This window comes from Drosophila suzukii, unplaced genomic scaffold, assembly GCF_043229965.1.
Source record: "Drosophila suzukii unplaced genomic scaffold, CBGP_Dsuzu_IsoJpt1.0 scf_5, whole genome shotgun sequence".
Classification (NCBI taxonomy): Eukaryota; Metazoa; Arthropoda; class Insecta; order Diptera; family Drosophilidae; genus Drosophila; species Drosophila suzukii.
The window spans coordinates 1,396,889-1,422,079 of NW_027255937.1; the positions used below are offsets into that span (position 1 = coordinate 1,396,889).

Consider the following 25,191-nt stretch of genomic DNA (forward strand, 5'->3'; position numbering starts at 1 on the left):
TTTCAACCACAAGCAAAGACAACAAAACAACAGTTACAATAACCAGCGAAACAGTAATAGCTTAAGGTTTAATCATGACAACAACCAGAACAAAAATAATTATGGTTATTATAATCAGAACAAAAATAGTTCCTGGAACCAGGGTAGATTTAATAATAACCAACAAAATCAGTGGAACACCTATAGGCAGCCACAAAATAAGCCAGAACCAATGGAGGTAGACGAGTCTATCCAGGTTCAGAATAGGGCTAACAACAGCTATAATCAAAACTACAATAAATATCAAAATAATAATTATAGCCAGAACAAGTGGGATCAAACAAAAAAATTTGAGACCCAGAACACTCAGCAAGGACAAGCCCAAAATAAAAGGGTACCAACTGGAACTGTTAACCAACCGGCTAACAAGACAATGAGACTAAACAACATTGAGGAGAACCATTTTTTAGACAAAAGTCAGTCAAAATAAATAAAAAATTTAAAATATTAATTGACACTGGGGCAACCTCGTGTTATATTAGAACAGGAATTTATAAAAATAAGAATGAGCTTCCAATATACAAAAGAGTATCCACAGTAAATGGATATTCTATAATTAAATATTATCATATGATAACTATTTTTGATACGCGATACACTTTTTATGAAATAGAAGGGCTAGACTCAGATTTACTGGTCGGCTATAACCTATTGAAAAAAATAGGAGCCGTAATCGATTATTAAATATAATGGAATAGAAGAAAAATTAAATTATGATAATGGAAACATTTTAAACCAACATTCTTTAACAGAAGAAAACACCATTCTTCCATTAAAAGAATTTATATTGAAAAAATACTTTGATGAAAAGGCTCAGATCAGATCCGAATCTGAAATGGGTAATAAAAGCGAATTTAGTTTGGGATATACAAATCCTGAACATGCCGTCGTTGAAAAATCCGACAAAAATAAAAGTTTGGAATTCAAAAATTCCGAGCACGCCGTCGATGAAATATCCGAAAAAAATAAAAGTTTGGGAATTAAAAATCCTGAACGCGCCGTCGTTGAAAAATCCGACAAAAACAAAAGTTTGGAATTTAAAAATTCCAAACACGCCGTCGTTGAACTATCCGACAATCAAAAAATAAACAACATAAAAATATCATCTGCAGATCAAAGAAAAGATCTGGAGAATGAAATATTAAATTTTATAAATGAAGAACATTCAAAAATAAATATGCAGATTCCTTTTAGAACATATTACGCGGTGAAATAAACACCGTAAATAATAGAGCCATTTAAAGCAAACAATAACCTTATGCTCTATCAGCTTCAGATTTTGTAAATTCTGAAATAAGTCGAATGCTAAAAGAAGAAATTATAAGGCCAAGTAGAAGTCCTTATAATTCACCTGTACTAGTGGTACCAAAAAAGGGTTTCAATGAAGATGGAACTCCAAAACTAAGACTCGTAATTGATTATAAAGAACTAATTGAAAATACTATACCTGATAGGTATCCAATGCAGGACCCTTCAGTGATTTTATCAAATCTCGGAAAAGCCAAATACTTTTCAACAATTGACTTGGAATCTGGATTTCATCAGATTCTCATGAACGAACCTGTCATACCAAAAACCTTATTTTCAATAAATAATGCGAAATTCGAATTCCTAAGAATGCCTTTCGGTTTGACAAACGCTCCTAGAATATTCCAACGAGCGATGGATGATATTTTAAGAGAACAAGTGGGTAAAACATGTCTTGTTTATATCGATGACATAATTATATTTTCGAAAAAAATTGAGCAACATTTCAAAGACTTAATTGTCATTATTAAAATTTTGCTGAACGATAACATGAAAATTTCGATTGAAAAATCAAAGTTCTTTAAATTAGAACCAAACTTTCTCGGTTACGTTGTTTCTCACAATGTGATCAAAACCGATCTCGAAAAAATTTCTACAATTGTAAAATATATCTATCAAAGATAGCTAAATTTTTGACAAAATATTTAGAAGGCCAAAACGGCAAAGTAACTAAAAAAGCATTACGTAAAACTTTAATACAGTTTGATGATTCAGCTGTAAGAGCTTTTAACGAGCTCAAAGAAAATTTAATTGCACAAGTAGAAGTAGTACAACCGGACTATAATAAAAAATTTACCCTAACAACTGACGCGTCTGACTTAGCAATTGGTGCGGTTCTTTCTCAGGAAGGAAAACCAATCACATTTGTTTCAAAAACTCTAACCAAAACTGAACAATTATACGCGACAAATAAAAAGGAACTTTTAGCCATAATATGGGCTTTTAAAAACCTTCGTAATTACTTATATGGTGTTAACAACATCGAGATCTATACCGATCACCAACATCTTTCATTTTCCATTTCTCAAAAAAATCCAAATATCGAAATGAAAAGATGGTATTCTTTTATTGAAAGCTATTCACCCAAAATAATTTAAAAGCCAGGAGCAACAAATGTTGTTGCGGACGCTTTATCAAGGATACAAATTAATAACTTAACGGAAAGTAATGAATCGGTCTCAGATCAAAATACTCAGCATTCAGCAGAGAGTAGTTTTGAGAATGTTATACAAGAAACCCGAAAACCCTTAAACCAGTTTAAGCAACAATTGCTAATAGCAACGGGGAGGTATACAATACATGAGTTGATTAATGTATTCGGAAATACTAGACATATAATATAGTATGATACTCCAGAAAATTTAATATCAATATTAAGAGAATACATTCCACCCAATATAACAATAGGAGTTCACTGTACTCTAGAAGATTTTTATAGAATTTAAAAACCACTTAAAGACAATTTTATAAATACATTTTTATACACTAAGACATCTGTCCAGGATGTCGAAGACGCTGAAGACAGATCTGTGATAATCACAGAAACTCATTGTAGAGCTCATAGAGGGCTTGATGAAAATTATAAACAAATAACTAGCTTTTATTATTGGCCTAATTTATACAAAAAGCTAAAGGAGTTTATAAAGAATTGAACAATCTGCAATCAAAACAAATACAACAGACACCCAGTACAGATTCCTATCGGTCAAGCACCTACTCCAGAAAGAGAAGGTGAAAATTTGCATCTTGACATATATTACGCCCAAAATCTTATATTCATTACTTGCATAGATTCCTATTCGAAATATTTGGTCGTAAAAGAAATCCCTAACAAACTAAATATAGAAAATAAAGTTTCAGAAATTTTAAAACAATTTCCATTAGCCAAATCTTTGATGATAGATAACGAACCAAGTTTCTCTTCATCCCAATTCAAATCCTTTGCTCAAAGAAATGGGATATCTCTATTCTTTGCAGATCCTCGACATAGTACGTCCAACGGACAGATAGAAAGGGCACACTCTACTTTAACAGAAATTGGTCGCTGCATTAAAGATGAGCTTAATTTAATTGATTATTCCGAAATTATTATTAAAGCAGCACAAAAATATAATTTAACAATTCACTCAATAACCAACCAACGACCTTTTGACATACTATTTAATAAAATCAAACACGAAGATATGCCTAAATTATTGCAACAAGCTCAAGAGAAAATGTTGCATTTCCACAATAAAGATAGACAAAATAAGAATTATCACGTAGGAGAGGTAATTTACGAAAAGAAACATGGGGAAAGAAACAAGCTTAATTCTAGATACAAAAAACAAGTAGTTAAGGAAAATCGCCCTAATAAAGTTATTATAAATAACAGAAACCGTACCATTCATAAAGATAATATAAAATAATTTGTTTCAAATTACAGATAATGATTTCAATAATATACTTATTACTTCTGGTAGCTACAACCAAATCCGAAATTATGGATTACACGAACCATGATTTCCTTCTTTACAAGGATACCAAAGATGTTCTTATTTATGAATCATACGCAGATTTATTTCATATAACTAATATAAGTCTTTATAGAGATATAATTAATCTTGAAACAGAATTTCTAAAGAGTCACGACAGCAACAATTTTCCTTGGGAAATATCCCACGACTTAAAAATTATTCAAATACTTATCTCCCAAATTATACCCAGTAGATCGAAAAGAGGCATTAATGAAATAGGCACTATTTGGAAATGGATAGCGGGAACACCAGATCATGATGATTTCATAACTGTCCAAAATAAAATCGATGATTTAATACAAAATAATAACGATCAATTCGTTATTAATTCTAAAATATTTAAAGAGATAAAATCTTAGTAGGGTGTATTTGTATGTTCTGGATAAAACGATGGTGTATTTGTATGCTCTGGATAAATTTGTATTGTATGTTCTGACTCACTGTTTCGCTGGTGCGGGGGCGCTTATCGCTTGCGTAAGTTGTTGTTGTGGAAGTTGCTAGGGCCGCGCTCACTCCCCCTCCCACTCCCCCTCCCAGTTCCCCTCCCGCTTGTCCTCCCGCTTGTCCTCCCGCTTGTCCTCCCGCTTGTCCTGGTGCTTGACCCTCTGGGGGGTTGCGCTCACTCCCCCTCCCACTTCCCCTCCCCCTTCCCATCCCCCTTCCCCTCCCACTTCCCCTCCCACTTCCCCTCCCACTTCCCCTCCCACTTCCCCTCCCACTTTTCCTCCCACTTCCCCTCCCACTTCCCCTCCCGCTTGTCCCTCTGGGGAGTTGCGCTCACTTCCCCTCCCCCCTTCCCCTCCCGCTTGTCCTCGGACTCTCACTCTCGTTTGCGATAGCGCCCACTCCGCCCTCCCCTCCCACTCCGCCCTCCCACTTGTCCACGGAAACGATATATAAAGCGCCAAGTGTAGTACGATTAACCAGTCCACGTCCAGTCCAGTAGCAACCGTAACGCGATGTCTCAATCGACTAATTCTACACAAGCAGAGGAGCTCGTTAGCAAAATTACGCTTGTTGAGCATAGTGAAAACATACAGAGAACAGAAGAGCATGCTAATAGCTTGACAAGCAGCGATCAAAAGTACAAAACCACTTGTCCTCCTACTGCTGCATTAAGAGTAATAAACAAGTTGGAGCAAAGAAGAGCCACCAATGTAATTCAAATTGTGGCAGCGAAAATGAGAGAACTAAAAATAGATAATTGGACGATCGCAGGAGGTTTTGCTACTTATGTACTGGGATATACAAACCACTTCGAGGATATTGACGTCATCTATGCAGCACAAAAACGTGGACGTGAAGTTATTGAGTTCGAGGATTGCGACTTCAATATTGATCTAGTTGCTTTTGAACTGGATCCAAAATTAAGTAATTTGCAGTTTATAACGGCTTTCCTACTAAGTTTCGACCTGCCTATTTGTCGTGCTGCGCTTCTACTTGACGGAGATAAAATACGCGTTTTAAATTTAACGCAATATACTTTGATGCATAAACCAGTGTGGAGGAAAACCCCTGCTCGCGAAGCTAAATACAAAGAACGCATGCGAGAAAATACAATTAAATTGAGCGCAAAAGAAGAACTAATAACCGAAGCAATAGTACTTGCCACTTTACAAACGGGCATTTCACTCGACGATTTTCTATATCCAACAAAATAATTCAACTATAAATAGCATCCACAATATTTACTGTGAAGGTCTTACTATTTAAATATTATTCCACTATTAATATATGAACCACAATTATTATACTTATATTGTTCATGAATTAAACAAATATATTAACCACAATTATATTGTCCAACACACTTATTCTAATATAATATATTGTACAAGTATTAAATAAATATATTAACCACAATAAATCTACTAAATACTTTGTGAATTGTTATCGCCTTTCAATTCTATCGGCCAAGTCCTGGTAGCGTTGTATTATAATATAAACTCCAACTTTAAAACGTTTTCTAATGTTACGTGAAAACGTCAATTCGCTGTCTGATAAGTGTGCCCCTATCGTCATCAATTTTCTCATATTTCGTAAGGTCTGTAGTTCGAAATCAGGGAGAATGTCTTCATATTCAATGCAAAATTCGTCGATTTCTTTTTTTAGCTCATCAACTTCGTCTGTATTAACGAATGTTTCAATCTCATAACTGCTTAATTCTTTCCTATTATTGTATCCCGCACCGAAAACGTCATCATCATCTTCAATACTAATTTTAGGATTTTTTTTTGTTAGGTTTTCACGCAAGAAGCGATAACGTTGCATTAAATTAAACGCTCCCCGCATGAACTGCCCCCTGATTGGGCGTAAGGCTCTGTAGTCCCCCGGAGTAAGTACTGTTCTTACTGTCAAAAGTCTTTTTACAGTGCGTAACGTTCTCAGATCAGCGCTAGATATTACATCATCGTATAACGTACGAAACTCTTCAATTTCATCCTTTAACTCTCGAATTTCTCGATCAGCAACACCAACAGCGTCTTCACTGTTGATAGATCTTCGTTTAGCAAGAGAGTTAACAGTGGTGGATTTAACCAACTTATTGGGTCGAGGATCTTCCTTTTCAGCAACACCAGCAGCAGCAGCAGCAGCATCAGCATCAGCAACACCAGCAGCAGCATCATCAGTAGTACCATCATCAGTACTAGCAGCAGCAGCAGCAGCATCACCATCACCATCAATGATAGATTTAGAAACTTGTGTGTTTTTGGAACCCTTTATTTTTTTTTTTTGATTGAAAAAATATAAATAAAAAAAGAGATGAAGAATAAATTATAATTTTACATTCTTTTTTATGTTTTTTTTCTTGTTTTGTCTAGGCGCAGCAGGTATGGTTATGGTGGAGACCTACGTTATTATCCTCAATGGTGTCATCAGGAATTTGAGTTAAGATCTTGTAATCGTGGACGGTATAGTCTTCTTCTTCTTCGTCTTCTTCTGAGGTTGCGTAACCGGGTTGTCTGTGGGTACACACCACACATTTGCAATTGGAGCATCGAAGCGCTTTCGGTGGTCTACTCAATTTGCTTAACCAATTTGAACCGGATGCTTCTTCTGCTCCTACTACCACTTTCTTGTATTTGATCGTTTGTGACTCCATGTTAACTTCTGCTTGCTTGCTTAGTTTTTTGGTTATATATATTGTTCACGTACTTAATTCAATTATGAACTGACTTTGAATTTGACTGTCTCAGCGCTATTTATTGGAAACTTTTCGCTGATTGAGTGTGTGTATGTGGACGCTACATTTTCTCGCAATCACTTGCAAATACAAAGTAAGTGTTTTTTGTTTGAAATCCCTTTTGAACACCGGATGTGCGATAACTGCATCCATTGCAAAAAAAAAATTATTAATTTGTTTATTTCTACCCCCACGCTCAAATTTTTTTATTTGAGTAGGTGGCTTGCTGGGTATTTTTTTTTTAAAGTTATGTGAAAGATAACGAAGAAAAAAAGGACATTAAAATTTATTGGCTGAGTGGATGATAAGAGTATGCTTTGAGAAAAAAAATGTGATTTAAATTCACAACTGCGCAATAAGTGCACACACACACACACACACAATCACTTGCAATACAAAGTATGTATTTTTATTTTTTGTATTTTTTTTCTTCTTGTGATAACGAAGAAATAAAGTGTTTTAAATTTATTGGCTGAGTGGGTGATTTAAATTCCTCAACTGCACAACAAATGAGTGATAAAAAAAAATCCCGCTCTCGCTCTACCTCCCGCCCTCCCTCCCGCTCACGCTCTCCCTCCCGCCCTCCCTCCCGCTCTCGCTCTCCCTCTCGCTCTCCCTCCCGCTCTCCCTCCCGCCCACCCTCCCGCTCACCACCAATATTAAATACGATTTTTTTTTTTAGTTTCACCACAATATGAAATATTAGTATTTTAATTTATTTCTAATTTTTTTTTTTTTGTTTTTTAAATATTTTGAGTACAATATGCATTATTAAGTTCGTAATTATTATTATTATTTCGAACTGGTGATGCTGCATCTTCAGTCATCTCAACTTTGATGCAGTCTATATAACAAGAAAAGATTATTTGAAATATTACAATTGCAAGATAGACTAACAAAAGCAATAATAAAAATATAATAGTAATGTTAATATGATAGACATATTTTGGTACAAGTGATGTTTTTGAAATGTCATCGTTGTCTGCTGCTGCTGCTGCTGCTGCTGCTGCTGCTGCTGCTGCTGCTGCTGCTGCTGCTGCTGCTGCTGCTGCTGATGATGAGTCTGGTTCTTTGATGCTGGTTGTTGTTTGTGTTGCTGCTGTTGTGTTGTCTGCTGCTGCTGCTGCTGCTGCTGCTGCTGATGATGAGTCTGGTTCTTTGATGCTGGTTGTTGTTTGTGTTGCTGATGTTGTGTTGTCTGCTGCTGCTGCTGCTGATGAGTCTGGTTCTTTGGTGCTGGTTGTTGTTTGTGTTGTTGTTGTTGTTGTTGTTGTTGCTGTTTCTGTTGTTGTCGGGGGTTGTGGTGTTGTTGTTGTTGTTGTTGTTGTTGTTTGATTTGAAGTGATTTTAGCGACTGCGCATACTAACAGTAATAGGAATACGCGAAAATGCATTTTTTTTTGTTCGAAATGCTTGAGAGAGAGACTCGAGAATAATTTTCAACATACTAAATCTACTGACCAACATACACTCAATTTTATAGCTGAATCTATATACTATATATCACATTCTATCTTGCCTTAATTTTCCATCCCATTTTCTTTGTTTTCCTTTTTACAATCTCTCGCTCTATAATACACACACACACACACACAAACAACACAGGAAGCCTCCCACTTATTGTTCGGATATACTAGATGTTGACGATGATGATGATGATGATGATCTGAAATATATATATATAACAAATAAAATAACTGATATATATATATATTTATAAGAAGTATACTTACAAAATTTGATAGGAAGTCATAATTTGTAATGCGTCATGTTCATCAACCAATTTTTGTTGTATGTACTTGAAATGTTGTTCTTTTTCACAATCTACTACATCATCAGCAGCAGCATAAGTTGTACTCATCTCTTTATTCGTTTCCATTTGATTAAAGGTAATATTTAAATTTTTAATATGTTCTAATCGCATATGTATACTTTGGAGAGTTTCTTTATCCTCGGGCGACAGAATGTGTAGATAATTTTGAATAAAATCAATAATTTTTTTTGTAAATGTCATTATTTTTTTTTTTTTTGTGTGTTGTTATTATTGAATATTCATATGCAAAACCTGTTGATAATCATTGATGTTATACGTTCCGATGTGTCTCTCTAACTGAAGGTTGGTGGGGTTGGCTTTATCGTAATAATCATCTCCCTCATCGTTGGTAAAGTCTCGTTCAAAAAAATAATTTTTCTCTATCAGGTTTCGCTCATTGGTATTGCTTACAGCATTATAGTGATGACAAAAAATTCGTAATGTTTTATTTTCGAAATCGCTATGATAATTGCATCGAATATTGACAATACTTCTCAAGTATTTTAATTTGAAATATCTACAAATTACAGCGGGTGAGTCAATTATTCCACCAATATCCTCTTCTTTTCTAATTAACTCTCGGCGGAAATTTTCAACTACCTCATCGATCGTGGGGAAAGTAAGAGGCATATGTTCGAATAGTACCAAATCTCGTTTAAATCTAATATCATTTTGATTTTTGTTGTTGCTGCTGCTGCTGCTGCTGCTGCTGCTGCTCTCTCGAATCACTTCCACAAATGCGGTATTGAGTTCAAAAATTAAATTTACTTTGACAGTCAATGTTTCGTTTACAACGAGATCAAAACTAGAGTATTTAATTTCCGTTTGGTAGGGAATTTTTTTGATATCATATTCGCTTTTTACTGACGCTATTCCAACGAGGATTCCAAGTACAAATAATAATATCAAAACCATAATTATTTTTATTTTGTGTATTTATTATTAATTTTTATTATGCGATTATATACTTTCCCTGTGGGTGAATGCTTAAAGACTAGTTTTACAGAATTGTGATTAAAGTAAAAAAATGCATGAATGCATGTATAATATATAGGTATAAAGAATATACATTTTTTTTTGACGTCTCTCTCTCTCGTGCTCTGGCTTTGGCTCTCTCTCTACTGATTATTGAGTATTAGCTGCATTTGTTTTGGGCTGATAGCTTAGTAACAACAACAACAACACTAGTAAGTAAATGCATGAATAAAGTATGTGTATATAAATATATATAGGTATAAGTATAAAAAAAGATTAAAAAAGTTTTTTTTGTCTGCTCTCTTTCTCTCGGGGCTCCGGCTCTCCACTGATTATCGTTTATTGGCTGCGTCTGTTTGTTTGTGTGTTGTAATCGACTTCTAGCGCGTGCCCCTCTCTCTCTCTCTCTCTCTCTCTCAAGTGATTGTCATCGTCTCAGTTTGTATATAGTTGTTGATGTCTTCGTTGAGGATAATGTTCTTCAGGGTGTTGGGGTTTTTTTCGACAAATGTTTGTTCTACCTCACCGTTTGCTAATAAACGTTCAATAATGATTGTCTCAATATATTGATTGCATTTTATATTTAGTGTTCTCTTCTCATAATTGCTTTTATACAAACAACGAATTGATATAGCCGACTCTTTATATTGGAGATTAAAGTGTCTATAGAATGGTACTGTTGCATTCAGTATTCCTCCAATATTTTTCTCCTTTTCTATTAGGTTTGCTTGAAACAATTCGATTACTTGATCAACCGTAACTTTAATATTATCCTCGGCATTGTCCTCATCGTTAGCTGTTGATGTTGGTGGTGCAGCTGCTGGTGGTGTTGGTGTTGACGATTCAGTTATCAATTCCACCCACTCACTGGGTTTTATTGTTGTGGTTGGTGGTGGTGGTGGTGGTGGTGGTGGTGGTGTTGATGATGGTTGTCTCATAAATTCTAATGAGAGGTTTACTTTTAACACCTCGTTGTTCGATAATGTTATATTAAATTCTACACTTTTTGTATTTGTATTGATACTATTGGTGATATTCAGAATAGAAGCAAATTCAGGATTCGGAATAGGATTACAGTTTCCCTCCCCGAAATTGCAACCGAATAGTAAAATAATTACAATGATTATTATTCGCAACATTTTTATTTTTTATATTTTTTTTATTTGGTTTTTATTCTCGTTTTGATTGTAGTTTCTAGCTTGCAGTTCGACTTGCTACTAATGCTTGCTTGCTTGCTTGCTTGCTTGCATTCTCACAGAGAACGCAATAGAAAAAATATTCACATATACGTACATTGTATATATATATATTTATAATATTTTTCTAACCTCGTTTGATAGCGGTGTATATTCGAATAATTTATCATGAATTATGAGACAGTATGCAGATGTTTTTGAAGGGATATTACTTTGTGTTTTAATCTCAATTCGTATATCAATGGGTCCACTTTTTACTGCTTCATTTTGATGCGTTACATCTAAGACAATAATGGGAGCCTTATTTTTATAAGTCTCTAGCGATAATAACGGTTGTGACTCACAGCCGTAGTAACTTTTTTGAAAATTGATATACATATCGTATAATAGTGCATATCTATTATAAGAAAAATTTTGATTTAATCCGTCATACGGATATACTTCAGAATTGAGATATACTTTCACATCGACTAAATCACAATGAACATACTTCTTATTGTTTTTAAATGCGATAATAACATAGCGAGGGCGTTCAGTTTCAGCAGCTAATTTAACACTCCAAATAAATGTAGTTGTCTGTGGAACTACTGGGTTATAGTATATATCCCAACTCCTGAAGGGAATCAATAATGGCGTTTGTTTGTTTATCACATTAAACATGTACAATTTATAAGCATCAGACAATTGTACATGGGGCATTTTCCAAACAATGCTCGAAATCGTCATTTTCAATTGACTCATTGTTAAAGCTACAGCAGTGCTCTTATAAACATCATCGTTATCTTTTCCTCTTAATAGAACTAGCTCGTGTTTCCCATTCAGCAGTATTTTATTGTAGTCCTCAGCAAATCCAAGTAACAGATTCAACGGCACGCAAAAATTAAAGTTTCCTCTTTCAAGTTTTAAATTGTCTGTGATGGACCATCCACAATTTTCGAGCAAGTGTTCTTGATTTCGTTTAATTGATAAATAATTTTTTAAATCGCTTGTTACACCCAAATGTCGTGTTCGATCAATTTCAATACCATTCAATTCATATCGTATTTCACTAAATAGATACGCCATGCAATTATTCAATAAAGCTATTGTGGTTTCGATTTGATCATCAACTTTTGTGATATGCCCTTGAATGTGAAGAAAACTTTCGCTCGGCAACACATACAAATCTTGATTTTGTATGGCAATCCGAATTTCGTCATTGTTCTCATACGATCGCAAATAGGGTGAATAACTATGATAATCTTTCTTTATTATTGAATTATCAATAGTCGGTTTCTCGAGCACGTTAATTATATGTGACATTTTTTTTTTTTTTTAATTTGAATCCTAAACTCAATAAAAATTTTTTATTGCACTCCGTTAATGGGATTTGTTTTTGTTGTCGTCGCCGTCGTTGTTGTTGTCGATTAGCTAATCTGGTCAGCGTTGGTGAAGCGAGTGAGGGAGAATTGAGTGATAATGCCTTTTTATAGACGTTGTTGTTGTTGTATATAATCATTTTTTTTATATTGGTTTTAAATGTAATCTTATTGTAATTCTTTCACCGCGAAAATTAATCAGATTACCGTCTTGATCACAGATTTTTAAAGTTATCGAATGTATTTCTTTTGTGTTTACTGGTAGATATATAACATTTTGTGGTACTTCAGTTATTTTATATCCAGGACTAACGACAAGCGCAAACTGATGTAGTGTGTGTGTTGTTTCGTTGTTTATATATGTACCATTTATAATATTGCATTGTACACAAATGGTATTAATTTTTGTGATATCAATTGCCTTATCAGAAGTATGTAATATATTAGGGCTTAATATATTCGAAGTGAATCCCAATAAAGAGCCGATTGACTTTTCCTTATTGAAATATATTTCATCAGTTGCAGAGAAAATTTCTGATTGCAAAGTGTTATAGTTTGGAACTAGATAGAATTTGGGACTTCCGTCGCTCTCATTCTGTGTTAACTTTCTATATTTTCGTGTCAATAGATCGTTAATATCGCTGATTTCATAGGAACCTACGGGGATTTTTATCAAATGTTTACCAATATGAAATAAATTATTGTCTACGTCAACGTTTGGAATCGAATTATAAGTGTCCAGACTGATTAACGCACACTGATAGTTCTGTTCAAGTTCAATTGGAGGAAAATAATCTGCAACAAGTACTGACGTATTGCCTGTTAGTGTTAATGTTATCGACATCTTAACGGTTCGGGAGGGAATGAAATGTTTATATGCTTTACACATACACATATATAGTATGCTGCGTGTGTGTGTGCGTGTGTGTGTGTGTTTACAAATCAATCCAGGAATTATGCTCTGATGAGAATCCTAACCATTTAACGAATGCTCTACCATTTCGACGTCTAATAACCTTCTCCACTAGATATGTATCGGGAAATTTAGTTTTCATCAGCTCATATTCGTAAAATCCTCCCTTAATATCATTTCCCTGATAATCTTTCAATATATACGTAATGGGATTGGTATTTTGTATCCGTTTGATTTGGAATATCTCAGTTGTCCAGTTTGGAGTATAACCTTTTTCGAACACATGTTTATATTTACTTATTCGCACATAATCGTCAACTTTGAATTTTGGTTTATGAGTGATTTTCAGATGATTGTAAACGGTTTGGAGGAGTAATTCTTCATTTAGAAAACTTACATCGTTTGGCGCCATCAGAATTGTTTTATGGTATGTGTTATTATATTTAGCATTCAATGCCTTATAGATATTAATCCATTTGTAGCTACCTTGATAGCTGAACTCTTTCCACATCATATTTTTGATGGTTCTATTAAATCGTTCAACGATGCTGGCTTTTAAAATACTATACGTTGAATAATGATTAATATGATTTAATTTCATCAGATTTTGAAATGTCTTATTGAAAAATTCTTTACCATCATCTGTTTGTAAGTTTTTCGGTTTTCTTTGTGCATCATCGAAAATGCTTTTCATACTCTTTGTGACGCTGTCTCCTGTTTTGTTTTTAATAGCAACAGCCCATGCTTGCTTCGAAAACGTGTTAATAACAGTTAAAAGATAACGATATCCCTTATTATATAACTGATAGGGTATCATTTCAACTAAATCGGCTTGCCATAAATCATCTATCCCCTTCATTATCACACGTCGTCTGATAAAATTTTTTCGTCCTTGTCTATGCAACTCTTCGGTGAGTTGTCTTTTATCCGCATTCAAGTTATTGTTGTTGTTGTCACTCATTTTGTTTTATTTTATTGTCAATATATTTAACAACAATGGGGAACTGTACTTTAATTTTTTTCACCTCATCCGTAGGTAGCTGTGTAGAGAGTAATTTAAAGAGAACGTCCTCAAGTCGTTGAATATTTTCTTCTAATCGCTCTATATACTTAGTATAAATATCTTGAGAGTAGTCCTCTAGAGCTAATTTTATAAGATTCGCACTTTCACTGACCTCTGATTGAAGGTTTGTTTCCAATGTAATTATTTTGCTTTTTAAAATATTTATGCTCTGTCTCAAGCTGTTTAAATCAATATCCGTTTTCTCTTGTCGATTTAAAATATATTTTTTTAGACTTGCTCCTCCTACTCCTCCTCCTCCTCCTCCTACTCCTCCGGACGACAAGCTTTCACCAAATTTATTAATCTGATTCATTTTATTATATTTGCCTCTCTAAGCTCTTCAATAATGGATATAATTTCGTTTTTGTGATTGGTATTTCCAGCACTCTCGGATGCTAATAGTAATCGTAATCTCTCGATTAATTCATTCGGATCATCCCAATACTTGTATCCTCTATCCTCCTTGGAGTAAGATTTTGTTGTTGCTGCTGCTGCTGCTGCTGTTTGTGTTGTAAGCAAACCTTTACCAATAAGTTGTGTTTTCGGTTTGAATAGATTTTTTATAATATGCTGATACTTAAATGATTTAGACCCCTTAACTTGTGAACTATTCTGATATTTTCGTTTGTGTGCGTTTGTTTTTAAGAGAATATCTCGATAATTTTTTAAGTCCAGATTTGAATAATGCGCGGGCTTCGTGTGAAATAACAATTGAAATAGACCAGGAGTCAATTTCCATTTTTCCTTATCAATTATAATTGTGTTATTATTATTATATTTCAATTTACTATTGGCAAAATACCATTCACCATTTTCTTTTATATTCAGACCATACAACATGTCCAATTGTTTTTGACTTTTTAAGAGCTGAATATTATGCAAAAACGGTGATTTCTTGATCGAAACTTTTCTCTTGATTGCAATTTGTTTTTCCTTTTTGATCACATTGTTGTTGTTTTGTTGCTGTTGTTGTTGTTGTTGTTGTTGTTGTTGTTGTTGTGGCTGTTGTTTTGTCTTGTTATATCTTGGATATCTGGGTCCATTTATCAAAAAACTTTTCTCAAGCATAGAATCTCTTTTTTCGATTAATTTTAATCTTTTATTAGAGGAAGAAGAAGACTGAGGCAGAGGTAAATTTTCTGTGTGAGCACTTCGTTTTTTTTGTGTGTGTGTGTATGATCTCGGTATAAAATTTATAATGTTCGATGACGATGTCTGTGCTGTTTTTTTAAATCTATTAAATTTGGGACCATTGACCTTACGACTTTTTTCAAGCATAGAATCTCTTTGTAGCAGATTAAAAGGTAATTTGTATCTCTTGTTATTAGGCTGGACTGCTGCTAAAGATAAATTCTCAATGTTAGCATTACGTTTGAGATTTTTAAAAAGACTTAATTTTAAATCATCATCATCATCATCATCATCAACAGCAGCAGCAGCAGCAGCAGCAGCAGGGAGAGCTGGGGGGGCAGGGGGAGCAGGAGGGAGAGGGAGTGCTGGGGGGGCTGGGGGAGCAGGAGGGAGAGGGAGAGGGAGAGCAGCAGATGTACTACTACTAACTACTGCATTGTGGTCATCATCATCGTTCCCCCGTTTTAGTGTGTGTGCAGGACTGTTTTTTTCTAATAAATTAGAGTATTTTGCTCTTTGACTATCCAAAAATGAAGTATAGTCTGATAGGATTTCGTTGGAAGTATCTATCAAGTCGGGTGGGTTGTTGTTGTTGTTGTTGTTGGTTATTGGAAAACTCGTTATTTGCGGACGATTAAATTCCATATCAAACACATTAGCATCATCATCATTAGCAGCAGCAGCAGCAGCAGCATCCTCATGCTGGATGTTTCTTCGTTGATAAGGTCTTCTTTTCCTTCTGTTTGCATTATAGGATTTAAATTTTCTCACTTTTATCTCCAAATCGTTGTTTGTGTTGTCGGTGTTATCTAGTCTTCTTCGCATAACCCTCTTTGGAGAGTATCGTCTTTTGTGTTTAAGCATTTCAACATGTTGTTGTTGTTTTTGTTGTTGTTGTTGTTGCTGCTGCTGCTGTTGTTCTCCTTCTTGAAGACCTCGATGCTGATGATCATCATATTTTATCAGTTCACGCTTATTATTGTTGTTGTTGTTGTTGTTGTTGTTGTATTTGTTTGCCTTCTTGTTCTTTTTTAGAAAATTTTCCGCAATCACATTCAAAGGTTTTGTAATTGGTTTAAAGGTATTTTCCAGCATATTAATTCGATCCATTTCATTCGACTTCATGCTCTTCAATTTCTGTGTCAACAACAATCTGGTTTGAATCAGATCATCCAACACTTTAGTCTTATTTTTTGATTTGACCATTGCTGCTGTGGTTGTTGTTGTTGTTGTTGTTTGTTTAAAAACCATTTATTTACTAGTAAAATATATGATATATATATGTATATATATATATATATATAGCTGATCCAAAAGCTGATCCAAAGCTGATCCGAAGCTGATTCAGAGCTGATTCAAAGCTGATGCCGAGCTGATCCAGAGCTGATCGAGAGATGATGATGATTAAAGATGTATAAAACTATCGAATCCTTTTCTATATCGTCCTTTATCAATATCATTATCTTTACTTATGAGAACGAATTCATATTTTTGCTTCCAGCATTCCTCACAAATTTTTATAAATTGCTTAAAAGTCATATCGCCTATAACATGATCATTGTAAATATGTTTAATATTCATTTCATCTTGTTTAAAAATTATAATCAAATTAGCGTTGTCACGTATTAAATGTTTTGGTATTTTTGTATAAGTTTGACATAGATAGAAGGAGTCTATGTGTTTGGGGCGACCCATACAGAAATAATCTCTTATTGCTGTTTGCTTATCACAGATTACGTCATCAAATATCATTATTGAGTGTGGTCTAGCCCTTTCTGGACTGACGACTTTTTCCTTGTCTGAAAACGTGAACATGTGTATCCCCTTAATTGGTTTAATCAATTTCATTAAATATTGATACTTTGTCTGATACAACGATTTTGAATAAATGTATATATTTTGAAATTTAAGTCCATTGGGACTTTCGATCAAACTTATCATTACGTTTGTCTTTCCACAATTAGATGGCCCCACAATTAGAGCACGTATCGAATTCGGTAACAATGGGCTATGTGTAATTTTTCCACTCCTATCCCCCTCACCACAAATTTGATCGACATTTCGAACTTTAATTTGTCTGGTTTGTTTTATAAATCTCATTTTGTTGTTGTTGTTGTTGTTGTTGTTGTTGTTGTTTTATTGGACAAATTTTTACAACTACTAATGAAAATACTATAAATATTTGAGTATATATTTCGTTTTTGTTTAATGTACGATTGTCATTGAAACAGAATAGTCATAAACAAAAAACAAAAAAAAGGAAATGCAATAATGCGTATAAAGTATAAACATAAATTAAATTCATATCAGTATCGAATTGGTAGTGGACTCGTTAACAACTTGATTAACAAACTACCAATTGAACTTCATTTGCCAGGATATCAATTTTGTGGACCAGGCACAAAACTTGCAGAGCGTTTGAAACGTGGAGACAAAGGGATTAATCCGCTAGATACAGCGTGTCGAGAACACGATATTGCATATTCACAATTCAAAGACCTGAAAAATCGTCATCAAGCCGATGATATTTTAGGTGATAGAGCGTGGGAACGTTTTAAAGCAAAAGATAGCGGTCTAAAAGAACGTTCTGCTGCTTGGTTTGTGACTAACGCTATGAAAACAAAAGTTAAATTCGGTCTAGGTATGTCTAAAAACAAATCTAATCGACGTCAACGTAAGAGGAAACCAGCTAGTAATAAAAAAAAACAACGTCGACGTCATCGACAAACAAGAAAAAAATCATTCGCAAGCATTGTGAGTCAAACGAAGCGAATTTTGAAACGAAGAAATCCTACGAGTATCGATGAAGCAATTCAGATATCTCAACAATCAATCCCACCTAGTTTTCATCGAAGACAACGAGGACAACGAGGACGAAGACGAGGTCTAGCGAATAATATCTCCAATATTCCGAGGGTGATACCATTACCAAAAATTGGAGGATTCCTACCGTTGATACCAATATTGACTGCACTTGGTGCAGTTGGTGGTCTTGCTAGTGGTGGATCTGCTGTTGCTAAAGCAATAAACGCTGTCAAAAATGGTAAAGAACAATTAGCCGAAGCGACACGTCATAACCGCTATATGGAATCAATTGCGATGGGAAAAGGACTTTTCTTGAAACCTTATAAGAAAGGATATGGACTATTTTATAAGCCATATTCAGCAAAAAACTAATAAATATGCTACCCAAACAAGCACTTACCGATATTGATTTAATTGATTTTGGTAAACAGCATTTTAGACACTTTCGTGGTGTTTTTATGCGTGATCGTCTCCCCAAGAAACCATGGACCAACGAATGTGGGATAATTAATTTAGATAACGAAAGCGGTAGTGGTACGCATTGGGTAGCATATTTCAAGAATAGAAATTATAAAGAATACTATGATAGTTTTGGTGATTTGCAACCGCCCATTGAAATTGTGAAATATTTAAAACCACCCATTGAATATAACTATAGAAATGAACAAAAATTCAATACATATAACTGTGGTCATTTATGTTTAAAATTTTTATTTCGAAAAAATAAAATGTGATATATTTGTATAAAGCAAAAAAGACAATTTTTTTTTATTTTTAGCTTAACTTAGTAGGGTATATCTTTGTGACCCCATGCAAGTGTGTCTATATTATTCTCTTTTATATAGCGCTTATCATCTAAATAGTTTAGGGTGACTTTTGTATACTCTTGCGTATAAATTTGATGTAATTTCGATTTAAATAAGTACATTGTTCCAACTTGCTTATTTTTTTTATACAAGCAATCTCGAAAATCGTTAATAGTTAATTTTGAGGACACACTCGCCTTTACTCCTTTAATTTTTTTGATCTCCGTTGTTTCAGCATTATTTATATTAGAGACTTGTATTGAATACATTTTAGCTCTGAGTCCAATAAATTCTTTTATTATATCCCCCCTGCACTCATCTTTCATCATACCTAATTTTTTTTTGTTTATCAATGGTAATTTAAAAACATTATCCTTATCATATTCTGAAGTATCGAAATGCTGATCAATTTCAAAACGAATGTCATCATAAAAATCTATAGTCTTAATATCATAGATAAAAGAATCAGTATCCATATACATTAAATTTATATTTTCTTGATATTTCGGCTTCATATAGTCATAGTGAAAATTGTACATTTTAAATTTTGATAATTCTAGAACGGTGAAGCCAATGTAGACAGGCTTATCATAGACAACATGCACTTTTTTCATTTGAATTGCAAAGAAATCATCCGCCAATTGCAATATATTCTTAAAATTAAATTTTGAGATAAGTGCTCTAGCTCCCAATTTTTTACCATCACTCTCCCACCTGGACACTAATCTAATTGATTTTCTCTTGTCGACATTCTCCATTGTCTTCCCATAGACTGCATTGTTTAGCAGTTTGAAAAAATTCTTTTCAAAATCATTAACAGCCAATGTTCTGTGATGATTGTTACAATCAATATATTTTTTAAGCCAATCAGATTGTTCAAATTGTAATATTCGATGAATTTTCTTTAAAATCAGTCCATGTCGAAGACATTTCTGCAAATTTCTATAGTGAATTATATAATTATATTTGTTTGTCAAGTCTGCAATCAATTTTGATTGTTCCATATTTTCATTTTTTTTGTTCTGCGAACAAAATGGTAAATCATTGTGCTGGCTGTGTAAGTTTTCAGTGTATTCCAAATCGACCTCTAAAATATAACCAATTGGTTGATCATCTACGCACGTGTTTAAATCAAAATTTTCAAAAATTCCCTCTTCTGTTTCTTCTAGCCATTTAAAATTTTTATACGGAATAGCTTGTGACATAGCATACCCATATAAATTACACCAGTTTACAAAAAAAAATTGATGAAATACGCCTTTCAGGAAACCTTTGTTTTCCGGTAAGATACATCTCCCTGATTAAGAAAAGGGCACTTAAAATTTTTTCTATGGTACCAATTTTTTTTTAAGTGTAAAAAACGTTTTTCGCACTTTTTTATTTTCTAACTCGAGTTGTGATAAACCGAATTCGGTCATTAAGGACTCATTTTACAGGTAAAAGAATGCCCTTTAACTTTCTTATACACATCATTAAGTTCCATTCATTAGTTCAAAAGCTACACTTCGTCAAAGTTGAAAAATTTGGAAAAAAATCAAAAACGCTGGCATAAATGGCTTCTTTAAAAATACACGCGTAAAAACCGAAATTAGTTTTATGTTGTTTTCTTGAAGGCTGAACCATAACGGAGAATATGCGCCATAGATCACGACAATCCGTTGGTAAATCGATTTTTAACAGATTTTTAAACGTATATACCCAAGTTCAGTATTCGGGAGCAGCGGCCGTTAAACGTTATTTTAAATTTTCAGTGTTGGGGAACGTAAGAATTTGGTGCAAGTTGTTATGCATAACGTCAGTTTCCTTGCTAAAAATATATAAAAATGATTTCCTCGTAACTGCAATCGCATACTTTTTAGCTTGCCCAGCGCTAATAGCAAGGAAACTGACGTTATGCATAACAACTTGCACCAAATTCTTACGTTCCCCAACACTGAAAATTTAAAATAACGTTTAACGGCCGCTGCTCCCGAATACTGAACTTGGGTATATACGTTTAAAAATCTGTTAAAAATCGATTTACCAACGGATTGTCGTGATCTATGGCGCATATTCTCCGTTATGGTTCAGCCTTCAAGAAAACAACATAAAACTAATTTCGGTTTTTACGCGTGTATTTTTAAAGAAGCCATTTATGCCAGCGTTTTTGATTTTTTTCCAAATTTTTCAACTTTGACGAAGTGTAGCTTTTGAACTAATGAATGGAACTTAATGATGTGTATAAGAAAGTTAAAGGGCATTCTATTACCTGTAAAATGAGTCCTTAATGACCGAATTCGGTTGATCACAATTCGAGTTAGAAAATAAAAAAGTGCGAAAAACGTTTTTTACACTTAAAAAAAAATTGGTACCATAGAAAAAATTTTAAGTGCCCTTTTCTTAATCAGGGAGATGTATCTTACCGGAAAACAAAGGTTTCCTGAAAGGCGTATTTCATCAATTTTCTTTTGTAAACTGGTGTTATTAACATCTAAGTATACAATATAATTTGATTCTTTCTTACAGTCGTAATCGTTATTTAGATATTTGTTATTTGCAATAGAATGACGTTTACTACATTGAACAAGACCACCTCTAATACCTTTCATTATCAAATTATACATATCAATATCTGTGAGTAGTTCTAATTCAATTTTAGTTGTCTTCAACATAGCATCCCACGATAGACCAGGAGTTGTATAATATTGACAAGGATCTAAATTATAGATTTTTTTACATACTGTTCTAAAATTCTCAAAAACATCACATAGCAACAGCACATCTACCTTCAAATATAATAATAAATAATCTAATAAATTTGTGCACTCGAAGGCATTCCAAACGTTTTGAGCGTGCTGATAACTCTCTTCAGAACAGTGTCTATCAGTTAATTGGTTATAAAAATTTTCGCGCAACGGTAATTGTGTATCTGACAAGCGTTCAACTGAATTTAAATAGCTATACGGAAATATGCCTTTACGTTTAACCATTTGAAATTTGTTCGGGTCCGTGAAAAATGACTTTATTGTGGTTAGATTTTCTTCTTTTAAATAACTGGCTAAGCTGTCTAAACTGGAAGGCATAAATCTAAATGAATCTAAAAATCGAAGTTCTAACGTTTCATTGGGATTTATATAAATTTTCTTTGAGATCGAAATATAAAACTCTTTGTTTAGCGGAATTATAGAAATATCACCAGGAATTTTAATTAATTCTTTTACAAATAAATGAGCATCGTATGCCGAGAGATTATGGAAAAATATTGGGAAAAATTTTGCTAATTTATAGTTTAAATTGCAATTATTATGTGCTACACCTCTATATTTGCCTGTTAAGTGACAATGGTCTAGAACTCTTTTAGATTGTTCAGTTAATATATTACCGCATATACTACAATTTTGTTCTAAGTCAATTATTTTTTGTTGCTCCATTGATAGCGGATATAAGGGTATCGTTACATTTAAGTGATTTTGATATAACACTAAACAATCATTATATATGCTCTCAACAAAATGTGTTGCACAATCTTCACCATAATATATTCGATATATATCCAAACTATTGTCAAATGAACACTTTATATAATAACTATATGCATACGGTATGTGCTTTTGAATCAAATTTATGTTATCCGAAGTTTTCAGATTCATCCCTTCTAAAATACACTCAAAATCAGCATATGCTACAAAAGGAACATCTAATTGATTTTTTAAATTTTTAAATCTTAAAGTCGCCGTTTCATTTGTAGGCATCTCAGTTATAATTCTATTACACTCCATAATATGTCGTTCCAGTTTGTCGCTATCGTAGAAATGTAGAAAACAGCCATTGCATAGATGAATCTTCCTCGTACTTTTCGTTATTTGTTTGCGAAGTAATCTAATGGAGAATCAAAGAAATAAATATAATTTTTTTATTTTTTAATTTTCTAATTTAATACTTACTTGGAAATATTTTTAATCCAAGCATAGTGATATTTGTCATCCTTCTCGAGAAGTAGTAGATATATAGTGTGTAAAACGTTGTCAGTTTTATTATTAGTTAAATAATATGGACCGATAATTGTCTTTTCATCGCTGTCTACACCCAACACAGTTATACTAATTTCAGGATTATTTTCTTCAAATATTTTTATGCTGTCGACCGGTGTGGGGAATTTTAATCCACTAAAATTTAATGATTTATTATTTATATTTATTATATCCGATCCAATGTTGTAAATGCCTTTACGTTTATATTGATTGGGTAGATTCTTATTACAAGGTAATTTCACAAAAGCCGATATTAATGCCCATTTAAAACAATATTCGTCTCTATTTTGCACGTTGATGCAGGCTTTTCTGTTTACTATTTCTCTTGGTAAACCAATGAAATTCGAGCCCTTTATTAGCTGATATTTATTTATATTAACTTCTAAATGAACTATTTCAATTAGGGACCAACCACTGTCTCGTTCTTGAAACTCGCTCATCTCACTTTTTATATAGTCATTTAAATTTTTGATTATTTCATTTAGATTTTCAGTCTGACTCATTGTTTGATTTAAGACTTGCATTTTTGTTTGAAATGACTTTAGATTGATTTCACAATGATCTTCACTCTCTTTAATCAAAACATAATTACAGAATTGTTCAAAATTAAATTTGATATTGACGTGTTTTTTTTGAGCTTCTTGGAGTAGAGTGATCACTTGTTCTTTGATTGATTGTTGAAATAAATTGATATCCAAGCATTCTTTATTTGGATTTGTGATTATATAAGTTTCAATACGATTCCGAAATGCACTTCTTATACACCGCAAGTTATCACTTATTTGCGCACCAGATAATTGTTTATGCAAGTTGGTGCGTAAGTGATGCGACCAACTAATTTTAGCAACATTTAGATTACAGACATCACAATATCGTATTTCACTAGCGACAGGATTTGTGTTACTAGGCCCAGGATTGTTATTGTTATGTAAAGCATCACCCATTTTTGTTTTTGTTTTGTTTTGTTTTAAATATTTATAAAAAAAGTTTATTTTATTTTTTTCTTATTCGTTACAAAAATTTAAAATATAATTATCTCCTTCTGATTTAAGTTTGACTAGCTTGTAGCCCCCCGTCGCCATGTGCTCCACAGCTTGCGATGACAGAGTACTAAAGCGTTCTGGTAAGAACACCACAAAATCTTCAAATGTGAGCATAATTTTAGCGCCGAAGCGTGTCTGCTTCACTTCAGCGTTCTTTATCACAATCGGTGTGTCAAACGGGAGAGCCTTAACACTCTTTATTGGGGGCAGAGAGACGGCCCCAAGCTCGTTAAACTGTTCTCCAAAGTCAGACATATTTGCTGCTGCTGCTGCTGCTTATAATGCTGATGATGAAGGACTCTTCAAATAGTGTAAGTGAGTTCTTGCTCTGAATTTGACTTCTGCTTTCTGAATTACCCCAGTACTATACATCTCATATTTATACCAGTTTGCGAGACGAAAAAAATCTGAAAAGAAAGAGAGATAAAATACTTATGTAGTACATTTCAATAAAATAGGGAGGGGGGAGGGGGAGGGGGAGGGGGAGGGGGAGTGGGAGGGGAAGTGGGAGGGGAAGTGGGAGGGGAAGTGGGAGGGGAAGTGGGAGGGGGAGTGAGCGCAACCCCCCAGAGGGTCAAGCACCAGGACAAGCGGGAGGACAAGCGGGAGGACAAGCGGGAGGGGAACTGGGAGGGGGAGTGGGAGGGGGAGTGAGCGCGGCCCTAGCAACTTCCACAACAACAACTTACGCAAGCGATAAGCGCCCCCGCACCAGCGAAACAGTGAGTCAGAACATACAATACAAATTTATCCAGAGCATACAAATACACCATCGTTTTATCCAGAACATACAAATACACCCTACTAATCTTTATCTGAAGAATTCAAAACAGCCTTTAAAGATCAAGAAGTTCCGCTTAGAAAATATCGTCGGCGTTTGCTTACTTACAATCTTATGAATTTAATGGACACAATTACACTCGCCAAAATCGATGTATTTAATACTAAAATTCTAAACAATGACGATATACAAGAAATTTATAAACACGAAAATAGACCTGTAGTTATAACAGACCTTTTAGATATATCTA

At 33.9% G+C, this 25,191-nt stretch overlaps 1 long non-coding RNA gene across 1 annotated transcript; it reads right to left on the reverse strand.

Annotated features, from left to right (window-relative positions):
- Positions 1-22,599: 22,599 nt before the first annotated feature.
- LOC139354986 (uncharacterized) lies at positions 22,600-23,970 on the reverse strand. The gene is made up of 2 exons (XR_011605783.1): positions 23,031-23,970; positions 22,600-22,965 (listed from the first exon to the last, which is right to left on the reverse strand). It is a non-coding gene; the product is annotated as an uncharacterized lncRNA (long non-coding RNA).
- Positions 23,971-25,191: the final 1,221 nt, after the last annotated feature.